The 17,026-nt window shown below is 40.6% G+C and overlaps 1 pseudogene; it reads left to right on the top strand.

Moving 5' to 3' along the window:
- The first annotated feature begins 2,782 nt into the window (after positions 1 to 2,782).
- On the top strand, positions 2,783 to 11,022 carry LOC119924252 (annotated as a pseudogene).
- Positions 11,023 to 17,026: the final 6,004 nt, after the last annotated feature.

Below are 17,026 nucleotides of genomic sequence, written 5' to 3'. Positions count from 1 at the left end.
CTGGAGAAGAAAGTAATGCTAGGAAAAATCCAGGGAAAACGTGGAAGAGGCAGACGGGCAGCTAGATGGAAAGAGACCATAACAACGATAATGGAAGAACCATCAGAAAGGCTACAGATTATGGCAGAGGACATCCATGGAGTCACTGTGAATCAGAAATGACTCGATGACACTTAATAAGAATAAAACAATTACAATCTTCTGCAAGGTAAATGATTCCCATGTTTTATATCTTTCTTTTTGGTTCCCCTTTCCCTATGATCAATCCATCACCTCCACATTTACTGATCTGCTCTGTCATATGTCTAGTTCTGTAAATGTGGGGTAGCTCAAAAGGTATAAAGTGGTGGTTTCATCATTATGGTACTTGTCAATCAATCAAACAAGCAATCAATTGTATTTACTGAATGCTTATTGTGTGCAGAACACTGTACTAAGTGTTTGGGAGAGTAAAATATAACAAAGTCAGTAGGCACATTCCCTGCCCACCACAAGCTCACAATCTAGAGGGGGACACAGATGTTAACGTAAATAAATTATGTATATGTACATAATTGTTGTGGGCCTGTGGGTGGGATAAATAAAGGGAGCAAATCAGGGTGATGCATAAGGGAGTGGGAGAAGAGGAAATGAGGACTCATCCAGGGAAAATCTCTTGGCAGAGATATGCTTTGAAGATGGGGAGAGTAATTGTCGGTTGCAAAGAGGTCAGCAGCGAGATAGATGAGTTCAAGGTTGGCATTAAGGAGCAAAATGTCTGGGCTGGGTTGTAGTATGAGAGCAGCGAGGCGAGGTAGGAGGGGGCAAGGTGATTGAGTGCTTTAAAGCAGATGGTGAGGGGTTTCTGTTTGATGCAGAGGTAGATGGGAAGCCAATGGAGATTCTTGAGAAGTGGGGAAACAGAAAAACATTTTGTAGATAAATGATTCAGCACCATCAGTGGTGAAAGCTTATAATCAAAAAACCACCAATGGCAACTTGCATGTTGGATAAACACAATAGGAGGCCTGAACAGAATAGATCTCTGTAATGTCTTTCTGATGCTCTCATTCTTCACAAAGGACACAATGTGCTTATTTGTCTTGGTAACTCATGAGTATTGTCAGAGACTACTTCCCAAAGCCTCATGGAAAAAAATAAATATAGCCCCAGAGATAACTCTGAGTGGAAATTCTGGTTTCTTCACATCTAACATTTTAGAATCAGATTGATTTGAAGACTGCGAGCATCAGATGTTGTGTTTGGTTCAGGAACAGGATCCTGAAAGACTGGGGGGGGGGCAATGACACTGCTCAAACGTGGGGAAAAGAAATAGTAAAGAGAGAGCAAAGATGACTTCAGGAACCTGAGAGGTGGGTTAGCAGGGAAAGTGTCCACCTGCCATTCCGGAATGTGAAACAAGGAAACCCTGTCTTCTATTTCCACTTCACTATGGAGAAAAAGGGGAAGGAAATAGAGGTATGAGGGAACAGGGGGTTGCACCACGGCACTGAGCCTGATAAGATCAAGGACAGAAAGAAGTGGGGAAGGTTAAGGTGATAGTCTCTCGGTGGAGGCGGTTCTAGCCAACGTTTTGGGGGCTACATATCAACTGAAAGGCCCCAAACATAATTAGTTAGCTCAGGATTGGGGAAATATCAATTCTTTTTCCTCTCCTCTCATACATGAGGCTATTCCACCCACACCTAGCTCTGCAAAGGGGCCAAAGGAGAGAAAAATTGGCAGTGTGTACTCAAAGTTTCTCCCTGACTACCTGGAAAGGCATCCTTTAGTAAGTTATATGTGGCTGTATGGATTTTCAGATTGATAACATGTGCAAAATTTGAAAATTGGATTTGTTTTAAGGATGAACAAATGTCTGAAAGATTTGATTGAACTGTGGGCCGAGGATGAGATTTTATAAGTGGTTGTGATCATTCCCATGATTCCTCTCTGGTATTTTTATTGTGGTAGTAATTGTAGTAATAATATAATTTATTAAGCAGCTATATCTGGCAATATTTGTATTTGGGGAGTGCCTGGCCAAGACCATGTCCACATTGGCTAAGTGGAGTGTTAAATTGATATTATCATCATTATCATTATCACCAGCAGCAGTATAAGGATATCTCCAGCATTTACTGGCACTGAACAAAGTGTCTGGGAAAATACAATAGGCCTTAAAGACATTTCCTGACTTGGAAAAGCTTACAAACCATGGGAGATGAGCAGACACATATTGTGAAATTTACATTCAGCAAAAGAAGAAATAACATTGATGTAAAATTAGGAAATAAAAGCTATTAAATAACTAACAGAGATACATAATAATAGTCATGTTAATTATAATTGAGGTGGCATGCCCAGTAAGAAGGTGAATTAGTTGGTAAAGACTACTAAAGTCACTTTTCAGAGGGAGATACATAGTTTAGTGGATTTGCAGGCATATGATGAAGAAGGAAAGGTTTGAACTACAGATGTGAGAGAAGAGAGAGCTAGGCACAGTTAGAGAATCATATGATAATAATAATAAAAAATAATAATAATAACAATAATAATAATTGTTAAGCATTTACTATGTGCCAAGCACTGTTACAAGAGCTGGGGTAGATACAAGGTAATCAGATTGTTCCATGTGGGGCTCACAGTCTTAATCCCCATTTTACAGATGAGGTAACTGAGGCATACAGCAGACAAGTGTCAGAGCAGGGATCTGAACCCATATCTTCTGACTCAAAACCCTATTATCTTTCCACTAAGCCACGCTGCTTATCATAGCCATACTGTTTCTCAGAGGCACAAAATGAAGGGTATTAGCTGCAGAATAGCAGGAGAAGAGTGGATAACTAAGAATGAAGCAACTGATGGAAAATGTTGTGGGTTTTCTTTCATGTAAGAGGAAATATGTACATATTGGATGTTTGGAAGGATGAGAATGATATCTTACATATGTCACTTAGAAAAGATAATATGTCAACTGTTTGAAGGAAAAATTGGAGAGGCATAAGGGAGAGAAGCAACATTCAGGTGCAAAATCTTTTGTGAAAAAAATGGAGTTGTGTGGTTTTATTTCTTTAATTTTCATTTATCTAAATTGTCTAGGACTCAAACTCACCCAGGTTACTCATGCTTCCATTTCTCTGTGCTTGTGGGGAGTGGTTAAGAAGAAGGAATGTTTAAACAAAGAATGATTGAAGTCAAGGTGAAATTTGTAAAAGATCTTGAAATTTAGACAATATGGACTGGATGCTTTCAAGGGGATTCCGTCCATATTTTACTCAAAATCTGTCTATTAAATTGGGTCATTTTCATTTAAGGAGAATTAAGAAAATAGAAGTTTGACACATTGAATAAATACACTGACTTCATCAATAAATGTCTGATAAATGTCTATGTAAGGCTAAATCATTTTACAAATGATAAAATGATCATTTAGTCCTAGTTCTTAACTTCAATACTCTGCACAATTTACAGATTGAACATAATGGCAGTGAACATGCATAATGACCCTATTATAATTGAGTTTGTTCTGATGGGATTCCTGGTTCCTGAGGCGTTACAGATCATCCTGTTCTTGCTGTTTCTAGCCATCTATCTTTTCACTTTGGTGGGGAACCTGGGCATAGAATGGACTCCAGGCTTCACAACTCCATATACTATATCTTCATTTATTATTTTTTCTGGATGACTGCTACTCATCAGTGGTCACCTCCAAGGTGTTGGTGAATTTTTAGTGGGGAATAAATCCATCATTTTCTTTGGCTGTGCCACACAAATGCTTTTCTTCATAACTTTTGGAACTACTGCGTGTTTTCTTCTGGCTGTCATGGCTTATGATCACTCTGTGGCTATTTCTAATCCTCTGTTCTACATGGCCATTATGTCACCCAGAATCAATGTGTCACTCATCATTGGCTCGTATTTTGGTGGCCTTCTGCTTGGCATCTTACATACAGCTGCCACCTTCAGATTATCTTTCTGTGGCTCCGCTGAAATCAGACATTTTTTCTGTGATATCCCCCACTCTTATCCCTCTCCTGTTAAGGATGGAATTTATTAGTGCTTACTATGTGCAAAGCACTGTTCTAAGTTCTGATACACACACCCACTGTTACTCTTCAATTTTTTTGAGTGCTACTGAAATGGTCATCGTGTGATTGTGTTCGTCTTCTACGGCTACATCCTGGCTGCCACCCTGAGGATCTGCTCTGCTCAAGGGAGACACAAGTCTTTTTCAACCTGCTCCTCCCACCTGGCGCGAGTGGCCATACATCACAGTATGATACTCGCTGCATACGTCAGACCCAGTTCAAGCTATGCTCTGGAGCATGGCATGCTGGTGTCTCTATTTTATACCGTTGTGATTCCCATGATGAATCCAGTAATTTACAGTCTAAGGAACAAGGATGTGAAGAATGCTTTTAATAAAGTTTTAGAGAAACATTTTCAGTGATGAAGCATATAAAGAACAATAGATTCCTTACAGGCTATGACTCTAACACACAATTTGGAGTCAGGAGACCTGAATTCTAATCTCAGTGCCACCAGCTATCTGCTGTGTGACACTGGACAAGTTACTTAACTTCTCTGTGACTCCGTTTTCTCATTAGTAAAATGAGAATTAAATATCTATTCTTTCACCTCTTTAGACCCTGAACCCCATGTTGGACATGGACTGTATCTAAACCGATTACATTATGTCCACCCCAGTGCTTAAAACATACTAAACACTTAACAAATGCCATAATATTCATTAATATTATAACTAACCAAAACTCACATTAGTAAAACAAATGTTTTAAAACTGATCCATGTTCTGATTTTCAATGATAGGGAAGTATTTAAATTCTTTTCAATTCACTCATAGTGAATTAACTAATCTGGAATGAATACTTGTTGTGAATAGGGAACTTGTCTATCAACCCTCTTATTTTCATTCATTCATTCATTCATTCATTCATTCATTCATTCATTCAGTCATATTTATTGAGTGCTTACCAAGTGCACAGCACTGTACTAAGCGCTTAGGAAAATACAAATGAACAATAAGCAGAAACATTCCCTGCCCACAATGAGCATACAGTCTAGATGGGTCAGACTGACTTCACTACAGACAAATAAATGTCAGATATGGAAATATGTAATGTGGGGCTGGGATGGGGGAAGCAACAACGGGAGCAAGTCAGGGTTCCCAAGCACTTAGTGATTTATATTGTACTCTCCCAAGCACTTGGTCCAGTGTTCTTCATGTGGAAAACCCAAAATACATATGATTGATTATCTCAGAAGCAATAGCCAAATGACTGGTCTCTTGCTGTACAGTACATTCACTCCATCTCATTATTTAGTCATTTTCAATGAGAACTGTTCTTCCTGGACCTTCTCACAACAGATGTGAAGTAGGGGATGGGAATACTAGGCTTGGAGGAATCACAAAAGCAGGAGCAGTAGGTAAGGAGAAGCTCAGAACTGTGCAGCCCTGGACTCCCTTAATCCTGGGGGTCTGGATGCTGGGGTAGAGGGGGTCTCCTTAGGTACTGCAGAAATGTTTGCCTTTTCACACACCCCTCATTTCTACAAGAGAAGCCTTAGCAGGGAATGTGTCTGTTATGTTGTTGTGTTTTAACCCTAACAAGTGCTTAGTACAGTGCCCTGCACACAGCAAGTGCTCAGTAAATACAATTGGTTGATTAACTGATTGATGTCCAGTAAGATGAGAGGGAGAGTAGAAGTCTCTAATAATAATTATGATATTTGTTAAGCTCATACCATATACCAAGCATTGTACAAAGCACAGGGGTAGATACAATTTAAGAATAATGTACAAAGTCCCGGTCTCATATGAGGCTCCTGATTGAAGTAAACCATCATTGCTCAGGGGAGCAATGGCTAGAATGCTAGTCAGGCTGTATCTTTGATTCACCAAGTTGTACTTTATCTGAAGAGGTGAGGGACCAAGGACTTCGCCTTCTAAGCAGTGAATAGTGATTCATCACTATGTAGTTTAAATATTTATGGTTTTGGATTTGAATTGTTGAATGTTAATATTTTTTTCCAAATGGTATGTTTGCAGTTTGTCTGTTCCATATGCTTATTCTTTCCTCTTCTGGGTCAGTACTACTACTTCTAACAATAATAATATCAATCAATGATATTTATTGAGCACTTTCTATATGCAGAGCACTGTACTAAGTGATTGGGAGAGTACAATACAATAGAATTAGCAGACACATAATCGTTATAATGATAATAATAATGATAATACTTGTCAAGCATTTACTATTATCCAAGAACTGTACAAAGTGCTGAGATAGATACAAGATAAATAGTTCCCCGTTGGGGCTTACAGTCTAAGTAGAAGGGATGAGGGAACTGAGGCACAGATAAGTGAAGTGGTTTGCCCAAGGTCACCCAGCAGACAAGTCCTCTGATTCCCAGGGCCATGCTCTTTTCACTAGGCCACCATGCTTCTCAATCTTGTCTTAGTTGAATTTCCTGAAATCACATCAGCACTTAGAAAAAGAAGAAGAAACTTAGAACAATGCCTTGCACAGAGTAAGCCCTTAATCAGTGTTCGTGATGATGATGATCTTAAAGTAGGTAAAGAAAGATATTTTCCTGTCATGAGACTTAAAGCTCATTGTGGATAGGGAATGTATCTATTTATTGTTACACTGAACTCTCCCAAGCATGTAATACAGGACATACTCTGCACAAAGTGCTCAATAAATATAATTGAATGAATGAATGAATGAGGAAGAAGAAAATGAAGCGAAATTAAAATCAAATCCCAAAACATCAGTATTCACACGTTTGGTACAATAAACCCTCATATGTTTTTATAACAGAATGAATCTGTGTTCCCATGTAATCAACATTTCATCGGAAAGTGCCTATTTGTAGAAATATGAATTCTAATAATTTGCTTTATCTTACCTATCACTGATTGTGATATAAAAGTAATGTTTCACCTAAACAATGAGCACTGTTGAAAAATAAACGCTCAATGAAAATAATAAAACTACTGCTCATTTCATTTCCTTCAACAATTCTCCCCAAACTAGGATTTATGTCCATTTAAAACATTGTTATAGCCTGCACTTGATAATAATAATAATAATCTAGCCTAAAGGTGAGTAGTAAGAGAAGGATACAATAGTGCAGATGATGCAGGCCAAGGTATTTTTGACACTACAGCATAGTGAGCAATGTAAACATTTAAACCTCTAATCCTGAACAAAACATTGAAATGATTGGGAAATTAAATAATTTGCTGGTACTGTTGGGGAAGAGGTAAAAATGGTGGTTACCAGAAAAATGAGTATTACAGTGATGTGGGAAAATGTGAGCTGTTGTTCCAGTGCTGAATTTGGTTACAGACTAATCATCATTACCTAATTTTGGTCTCATTTTTCTCCTATAGATTTAGCCTTAGTTGTGCCTATGCACATATTCGATCCATCACTAAATCCTGTCGGTTTGATCTTCACAACGTTGTTCAAATCCACTCTTTCCTCTCCATTCAAACTGCTACCACGTTAATCCAATCACTTATCCTATCCCTTCTTAACTGCTGTATCAACCTCCTTGCTGACCACCCACCCTCCTATCTCTCCCCTCTCCAGTCCATACTTCATTCTGCTAACTGGATCATTTTTCTACAAAAATATTCAGGCCATGTTTCCACCCACCGCAGAAACTTCCAGTGTTTGCCTATATATTTCTGCATCCGACAGAAACTCCTCCCCATTGGCTTTAAAGCACTCAATCACCTTGCCACGTCCTACCTCACCTTGATGCTCTCATACTACAATCCAACCAGCACACTTTGCTCTTCTAATGCTAACCTTCTCACTGTATCTGCATCTCATTTATCTCACCTTGACCTCTTGCCCATGTCCTGTCTCTGGCCTGAAACACTCTCCCTCCTTATATCCAACAAACAATTACTCTCCTCCCATTCAAAACCTTATGGAAGGGCCATAACCTCCAAAAGGTCTTCCGTGACTAAGCCCTCTTTTATTTTTCTTCAACTCCTTTCTGCATTGCCCTGACTTGCTGCCTTTATTCATCCACCCTCCTAGCCCCTCAGCACTTATGTACATATCTGTAATTTATTTATTTATATTAATGTCTGTCTCCCCCTCTATACTATAAGTTCATTTTGGGCAGGGAATGTGTCTGTTGTATTGTACTCTCCCAAGTGCTTAAAGTGCTCTGCACACAGTAGGTAGTCAATAAGTATGATTGACCTGCCTACCTGTGCTAGGGATGGATGACATGTATCAGTCCCTCTTAGACTTTTCAAACCTGCAAGTTGACTGATCAACTTATTGATGAATGAAATTAAATTCCTCCCAACAGCATGCCCTCTTTTCCAAACCTGAGTAATTCATCTAGCTTTCTGCAGTACTTCACTAGTTAGTTTACAAACCTTCTACTTTAGATTGAAATAGCTTCATGATTGAAATAATTTATGGTTCATGTTACTGCATGGTACTACCTTGTTACTGAATAGTAACTGCATGTTGCTATTAAATCTTGTTAAAATTTAGGAATGGATTACTTGAAACTGAATACTTAAAGCCTCTCTCTATTTCACAGTAAGCACTTAATAAACATTCCCCTAACTACTACTGTTTATTTTTTTCTACTGATGCTCTCATTCTTCCCAAAGGACACCGAGTATATGTGAATGTCTAGATAACTCACCTGAGATATGGAACACCTGGGTGTGTCAGAAATTAGTTCTCTATAGCTCATACTACAAAATTAAAAGAGCTCTAGAGATAACTTTAAAAGAAATTTCTGCTTCATTTCCTTCTACAGCTTCATGTGAAGATTGTCTTGGAGTTTGTGCCTTTAGAAGGGTGTATCCAATAAAGCTTTTGGTTAATTTACACAGACTGGAATCTGAAGGATTGTGGAACGTGACTCTGTTTAGACTTGGAGAAAATAAGTAGTAAAAGCAGAAAAACCAAGAATGACTCCGAGATCCTGGGAGAAGGTAATAAGGGGAAGGAGTCTTTTCTGAATGTAGAATGAGGAAGTTCTGCCAAGCAAATTCACTCTACTATAAAGTGGGAGTGGGAAGGAGAGATCAAGGAAGTAGGAGTTTCAGTGAAATGATTGAACTGGAAAAGATTATAAAACAGAGAGTGGGGAGGGGGGTAAGGAGCCAAGTCAGGAATTTGAGGACACTGAAGTGCTAATCACCAACAAGATGTCCCTGGGTCCCTTGATTCAAAATTAAGACAATCCAACCTCTGATGGCAAGTATTCAGGACTTGCCATGTTTTGGAACTCTAATACCAGGCTACAACAGATGGTGGAATTACAGTCCCTGGGATTCACCCTACTATTCATTCAATCAGTCGTATTTATCAAGTGCTTACTGTGTGCAGAGCACTGTACTAAACGCTTGGAAAGTGCAATTCAGAAACAGAGACAATCCCTGCCCACAGCGGGCTCACAGTCAAGAACACAGACTCACACTATGAAGATCTCATTCCCGGGCTGCCCAAAGAGAGAAAATCAGCCTGCGAGACAGAAAGTCTCCAGATTCTCCTTTCCTGTTAGATAATAACAAGGCAAGTTCTACTTATTCTTCAAGGAAAAAGCGAAGAATAAATGACATTTATAATTAAAGCATCATTTAGTGAAGTTATTTATGATATATGATATATGTACATATATACATATAAATACATATAGTAGATGCGTTTTTATTTTTCAAGTTGGAAATCCTAAGAAGTGAATCAGGTGAGGATTGGTAACTGAATTTGTAGGAGGGATGAATGAAGGTCTGATAAGGGGAAATGAAATAGGCATTAAAGCAGAGGTTTTTATAAATGCAAGGGATAAGAGGAGATTTTATATTACATTTAAATTGGGTGTCGAAAACAGTCCTGCCACTGTATGTATTAATGAATTGAAACTGTGGTGTCGAGATAAATGGCTAGTGAGAGTCAAAATAATTGACTAGAAAAATGAGGAAGGAAAAAGAACCAAATAAATGATAAAATTGCAACCTTAGTTGTACTTCTAAGCACATTATATCGCTTATAAGAGCTACAATTTTTGTTTTCCTCCAGGACTGGGTGCAGACGAGGGCTATGCATTATCACTCTACTGTGACTGATTTTGTTCTGATGGGATTCCGGTTTCTGGGGAGCTACAGATCATCCTGTTCTTGCTGTTTCTAGTCATTTACCTTTCCACTTTGGTGGGAAACCTGGGAATGGTTCTGCTAATCAGGATGGATTCCCAGCTTCATAACCCCATGCATTACTTCTTGAGTGTCTTATCTTTTCTGGGTGTCTGCTACTCCTCAGTTGTCACCCACAAGGTGTTGCTGAATTGTTTAATGGGGAATAAATCCATCTCTTTTTATGGCTGTGCTGCACAAATGTTTTTCTTGGTAACTTTTGGAGCCACTGAGTGCTTTCTTCTGGCTGGCATGGCTTATGATTGCTATGCAGCCATTTCTAACCCTCTGCTCTACATGGCCATTATGTCACCCAGACTCTATGTGCCTCTCATCATTGATTTGGATATTGGTGGCATCCTGCATACTATTTTACATACAGCTGCCACCTTCAGTTTATTGTCTGTGGCTCCAATGAAATCAGACATTTTTTTTCTGTGATTTCCCCCTACTTATCCCTCTCCTGCTCTGATATGCACACCAACAAACTGTTTCTCTTCAATTTTGTGAGCTTTATTGAGGTGGTCTCCGTCCTGACTGTGCTCATCTCCTATGGCTACATCCTGGCTGCCATCCTGAGGATCCGCTCCACTCAAGAGAGACACAAGGCTTTCTCAACCTGCACCTCCCACCTGGAGGAAGAGACCATATATCATAGAATGATACTCACTGCATACGTCAGACCCAGTTCGAGCTACACTCTGGTGCATGGCATGGTAGTGTCTCAATTTTATGCCATTGTGATTCCACTGTTGAATACATTAATCTACAATTTGAGGGAAAACGATGTGAAGGAAGCCCTCAAAAAAGCATTAAAAGTAGTCTGGTTCCAGTGATGAAATTGTTACCAGCTTTTGCTACCAAAAATATTTAAATTCTTCTTTTCAGCTTATCTGTCCTAAATGAGCTCTTCCAGAAGTAAGTCTCCAGAGGCACCTCATGAACTCTCTTCTTGTTTCATAAATTCTCCTCCTCTCCTTGATTTATTTTACTGTTTTGCTCTAGTTTTCATCTTCCTTGTTTGATAAGAAAAATAGCACATATATAATTAAACCTTATATTTCAATACATTATATATTGTACAATAGTTTACTCGGGTTTTTCTTTTCAGCAGGAAAAATCTACATTCTATCTATCATATCCTTAAAATCTTATCTGTTTCAAATATCCTTGTACTTCATTAGTCATAGGTTTTGGAGTACCATATAGTACCCCACACAATGTCATGAATGACAAAATCAGAAATGGAGAACAAATAACTCAGAATTAGATCCTCTCCTTTCCCTGGAGGTCTATTGGTCAAGTAGGAGCCTCAATTCCCTGCATCCTTGAATTCTGAATGAGCTAAGATCATGCTATCTCCCACCAAAATAATAATAATAATGATGGTATTTGTTAAATGCTTACAATTTGCCAAGCACTGTTCTGAGCACTGGGGTTAATAATAATAATGATGGCATTTGTTAAGCACCTACTATGTGCAAAGCACTCTTCTAAGCACTGTGGGGGGGATGCAAGATAATCAGGTAGTCCCACATGGGTCTCACTGTGTTAATCCCCATTTTACAGATGAGGTAAATGAAGCACAGAGAAGTGAAGTGATTTGCCCAAAGTCACACAGCTGATAAACGGCAGAGCCGGGATTAGAACCCATGACCTCTGACACCCAAGCCCATGCATTTTTCACTGAGCCATGCGGTTTCTCTACAAGGCAATCAGGGTGCCCCAAGTGGGGCTCACAGTCTTAATCCCCATTTTACAGATAAGGTAAATGAGGCACATAGAAGTTAAGTGACTTGCCCAAAGTCACACAGCTGGTAAATAGTGGAGCAGGGATTAGAATACACGACCCTGTCTCCCAAGACCATGCTCTTGCCACTAAACCACACTGCTTCTCTAGATGCTGCAATACAGTCAGTCTCTCCAGGTGATCTTCTTGAAGACCGTAACTCCTGTCAGCTGACAAGCTAATGTTAGTTCAAATTTTGTTGAGTTCATGGTTGCAGGACAGATTGGAGTGGGTGACCATGAATATTAACTTAATTAATTAGATAAAATTAGCCCGCCTGCTGCTAGGGTTTTGATGCTGCAGAAGGGACAGTGTCCTTCTGAGACTCGCATGGTTTTCAGAGTTTTCCTGGGACAAAATGCTACTATTAGATGGGACCATAAAACCTTAAATGAGAATTTCATAAATAATTAGATATCACTGTATTTGGAACGCTCAGGAATTCAGGCTCTCAGACATGCACCATGACCTTTTAGAACATTATTGACTTCTAATTAAGTATTTATCTCATTAAAAATTACACACAGGAACCGAAATAGTTTTTAATAAAATTCTGAGGAGCGCTGAAAAAGGTAACATTAAGAAGGGATCCATAAGTAAATTTTATCTGACTCAGGTGGTTCAGATGAAGCGGGGATAGATTAGATGACGTTTTATGATCCCTTTAAACTCTATATAAGTTATGCAAAAAACTACTGAAAATGAGTTTTCTTATGTTCAACCACTAAACTGCCCAATCATCATGAAAACTAATCATTGACAAGAACAAATTAGAGTTGTTGAATCCTTTTGCAATCTTCTCTCTTGACCATTGGTTGAAGACCAGATGAGCTGGAATTTCCAAAACACGAATTTGTCATTTTTTCATGGTTTTTGTTAAGTGCTTACAATTTACCAGTAACTGTATTATGTGCTGTGGTAGATACAAGCTAATCAGGCTGGACAGAGTCTATGTCCTACAAAGGGCACACACTCTAAACCCCCAATTTACGGATGAGGTACCTGAAGCACAGAGAAATGAAGTGACTTGCCCAAAGTCACACAGCAGACCCAGGTCTTTCTGACTCCCAGGCCTGGGCGCTATCCATTAAGCCAGGGTGTTTATTCATTCATTCAGTCAATCAATCAATTATATTCATTGAGCACAAGCAGTGTGGCTCAGTGGAAAGAGCACGAGTTTTTAAGTCAGAGGTCATGATTTCTAATCCCGGCTTTGGCGCTTGTCAGCTGTGTGACTTTGGGCAAGTCACTTAACTTCTCTGTGCCTCAGTTACCTCATCTGTAAAATGTGGATTAAGACTGTGAACTCCACGTGGGACAACCTGATCACCTTGTATCCTCCCCAGAGCTTAGAACAGTGCTTTGCACATTGTAAGTGCTTAACAAATGCCATTATTTTTATTATTACCATAGGCAGAGCACTGTGATAAGCACTTGGGAGAGTATAATATAATAATAAATAGACACAGTCCCTGCCCTCAATGAGTTTACAGTCTAGAGGGTTGTTTATTGTTGAAGAGCACCGTACTAAACTGTTGGAGAATACAATAGAATGGGGAGACATGATCCCTGCCCTGAAGAAGCTTACAATCTAGCAAGGGAGACAGGCAAATGTATAGGTAAGGGGTGGCAACAGTGTATAAAGATACATAGACAAGTTCTGCAGGGGTGAGGGTAGAGTGAATATCAAAATCCTTAGGGGTTGAGAACATAATAATAACGGTGTTTGTTAAGTGTTTACTATGTGCCAAGCACATAACAATGTTCTGAGCGCTGTGGTAGATGCAAGGTAATGAGTTTGTCCCATGTGGGGCTCACATTCTTAATCCCCATTTTACAGATAAGGTAACTGAGGCACAGAGAAGAGAAGTTGAGTTACTTGCCCAAAGTCACACAGCTGGTAAGTGGTGGAGCTGGGACTAGAATGCACGACCTCTGACTTCCGAGCCTGTGCTCTTTCCACTAAGCTGCGCTGCTTCTCAAGTGTATAGATGACATAGTGGGGTGGGAAAATAGGGTGATGGGATGAGATATTAGTCAGAAAATACTTCCTGGAGGAAATATGATTTTAGTTGGACCTTAAAGATGGGGAGAGTGGAGATCGGCCGGTTGTGAAGGGGAGACAGGAGGAAAAGTGTGAGCAAAGGATTGAGGGCGAGAGAGATGAGAGTCAGGCATAGTAAACAGGTTAGGATTCGAGGAGCCAAGTGGGCACATTGGGTTGTAGAAGTAGTGGGGAGAAAAAGGAACTTTGATTTTGAATAAATTAATGTGGCAAGAGAAATGTCATCACCCAATATTCATGATACATGTTCAGCGTCTGCAGAACTCAACCCTGTTGGCCCCATCCACTTCCACTTTAGCGGGTTGGCTAAATCACAGTATCCTTTCAAGGCCACCTTCTCTACCTGTGAGAAACAAGTTTAAATCCTAGGCTAGTGGAATTTTCCCAATGCGCAGCAGCAGCATCTACAACAATGTTTGGTACAGGGCTTGGCACAAAGTACTTAATAAATACCACTGTTTGTTATTATTATTGTTATTATTATTATTGCAGTTGTTCAGCGGCAGAGTCCGGATAAGAAGCCACATCCTCTGACTACTAGGCTTGTGTTCTTCCCACTTGGCCACACTGCTTCAAAATGACAATTCTCTTAGGACGATTTGACATCTTCAATGCACTCCCTAGATAGGGAAAAGTTACATCCAGTTTTAACTACTCATAGTTGATTCTCCCCCTCTCAGGGTCACACGTGGAGAGTTTGCAGTACTTTGCCAGTCTCGACTATGGTGGGGAGAGTCGAACAGAGGCATATCCATTCTATTCCTAGCTTGGGCAGTGGCTAGCGAGTGGAAGGCAATCTGCTATAAGTCAAAACTCACCTGTGCTCGGCAGCAGCAGCATGGGAAAGGGTCGAGGGTGGAGACTCAGGTTTACTGCGTAGAACGATGCAATGGTAAGCCACTTTCATATTTTTACCAAGAAAACCCTTTGGATACACCACCAGAAAGATTGAAAATGGAGGCAGGGCGATATGGGAGAGAAGTGTCCATGCTGTTGCTATGGCTCAGAGACGACTCAACAGCATAAAACAAGTTGATTCTCTCTCTCGGTCACTGGACTGTAGTAAATGCGGCTACCATAAATTGTTGGAGCTGCAGTCTTTGGGAATGGATTCTCCAGAGATTAGGAGTAAAGATCGTCGGAGGCTTATGTCAAAATATCAATAAAAAATTCATCGAGAATCAACTCTCTCCTTGACCCCCTCCAATCTGGCTTCTGTCCCCTACACTCCACCGAAACTGACCTCTCAAAGGTCACCAATGACCTCCTTCTTGCCAGATCCAACGGCTCTTACTCTATCCTAATTCTCCTCTACCTTTCTTTGAGCTGTCTCCTACACTGTGGACCATCCCCTTCTCCTTAACACGCTATCCAACTTTGGCTTCACAGACTCTGTCCTTTCCTGGTTCTCCTCTTATCTCTCTGGACGTTCACTCTCAGTCTCCTTTGCGGGCTCCTCCTCCCCATCAGTCTTGGGTCAGTTCATGGTCAGTCTATCTACACTCACTCCCTTGGTGAACTCATTTGCTCCCACAGCTTCAGCTATCATCTCTACGCTGATGACACCCAAATCTACATCTCTGCCCCTGGTCTCTCTCCCTTCATTCAGGCTCGTGTCTCCTCCTGGCTTCAGGACATCTCCATCTGGATGTCTGCCCACCATCTAAAACTTAATATGTCCAAGACTGAACTCCTTATCGTCCCTCCCAAACCCTGCCATCTCCCTGTCTTTCCCATCACTGTAGATGGCACTACCAACCTTCCTGTCACACTAGCCCACAACTTTGGTGTCATCCTCGACTCTGCCCTCTCGTTCATCTCTCACATCCAATCAGTCACCAAAACCTACTGGTCTCACCTCCACCATTGCCAAGATCCGCCCTTTCCTTTCCATCCAAACAGCTACCTTTCTGGTTCAGTCTCTCATCTTATCCAGACTGGATTACTGTATCAGCCTCCTCTCTGATCTCCCATCCTCCTGTCTCTGCCCACTTCAGTCTATACTGCACGCTGCTTCCTGGGTCATCTTTTTGCAGAAACGTTCTGGGCATGTTACTCCCCCCCTCAAAAATCTCCAGCAGCTGCTTGTCAACCTACGCATCAAACAAAAACTCCTAACCCTCGGCTCCAAGGCTCTCCATCACCTCGCCCCGTCCTACCTCACCTCCCTTCTCTCCTTCTACAGCCCAGCCCACACCCTCTGCTCCTCTACTGCTAACCCCCTCACTGTACTTCATTCTCGCCTGTCCCGCCGTTGACCCCCGCTCCATTCCTCCCCCTGGCCTGGAGTGCCCTCCTTCCACACACCCGCCAAGCTAGCTCTCTTCCTCCCTTCAAAGCCCTACTGAGAGCTCACCTCCTCCAAGAGGTCTTCCCAGACTGAGCCCCCTTTTTCTTCTCTCTGTATGTTGCCAACTTGTACTTCCCAAGCACTTAGTACAGTGCTCTGCACACAGTAAGCACTCTACAAATACGATTGAAGGAATGAATGAATGAACAGAGCATGATAAGGGAGAATAGAGTTAAATCGTACTATCTATGTTTATTACTATTATCAAGTGCGGTTGAGTCATTTCCGATTCATAGTGACTTTATAGCATTTCTCCAGAACGTCCTGTCTTCTGCCATAATCTGCAACCTTTCTAATGGTACTATCGTTATCTTTGTAATGGTCTCTATCCATCTAGCTGCTGTTCTGCCTCTTCCACATCTTCCCTGGACTTTTTCTAGCATTAATGCCTTCTTCAGAGAATTAGGTCTCCTGAATATGTGTCAAAAATATGATAATCTAATTACCTATTTTATATGGATTCTATTGCTAATATTGACTTTTTTCCATTTAGATACCAAGGAAAACCCAAGATGGATGAGGGATATTACAGTGCCATTGCTGAGTTCATTTTCTTGGGGTTGAGTAGTGAACCAGATTTGCAGATCACACTTTTTATGGTCTTTCTGATGATCTACACGATCACTCTACTGGGGA

The sequence above is a fragment of the Tachyglossus aculeatus genome, unplaced genomic scaffold (assembly GCF_015852505.1).
Source record: "Tachyglossus aculeatus isolate mTacAcu1 unplaced genomic scaffold, mTacAcu1.pri scaffold_89_arrow_ctg1, whole genome shotgun sequence".
Lineage (NCBI taxonomy): Eukaryota > Metazoa > Chordata > Mammalia > Monotremata > Tachyglossidae > Tachyglossus > Tachyglossus aculeatus.
Note: the sequence above shows the minus strand (reverse complement) of the source record. Positions and strands in the feature narration are given on the sequence as shown.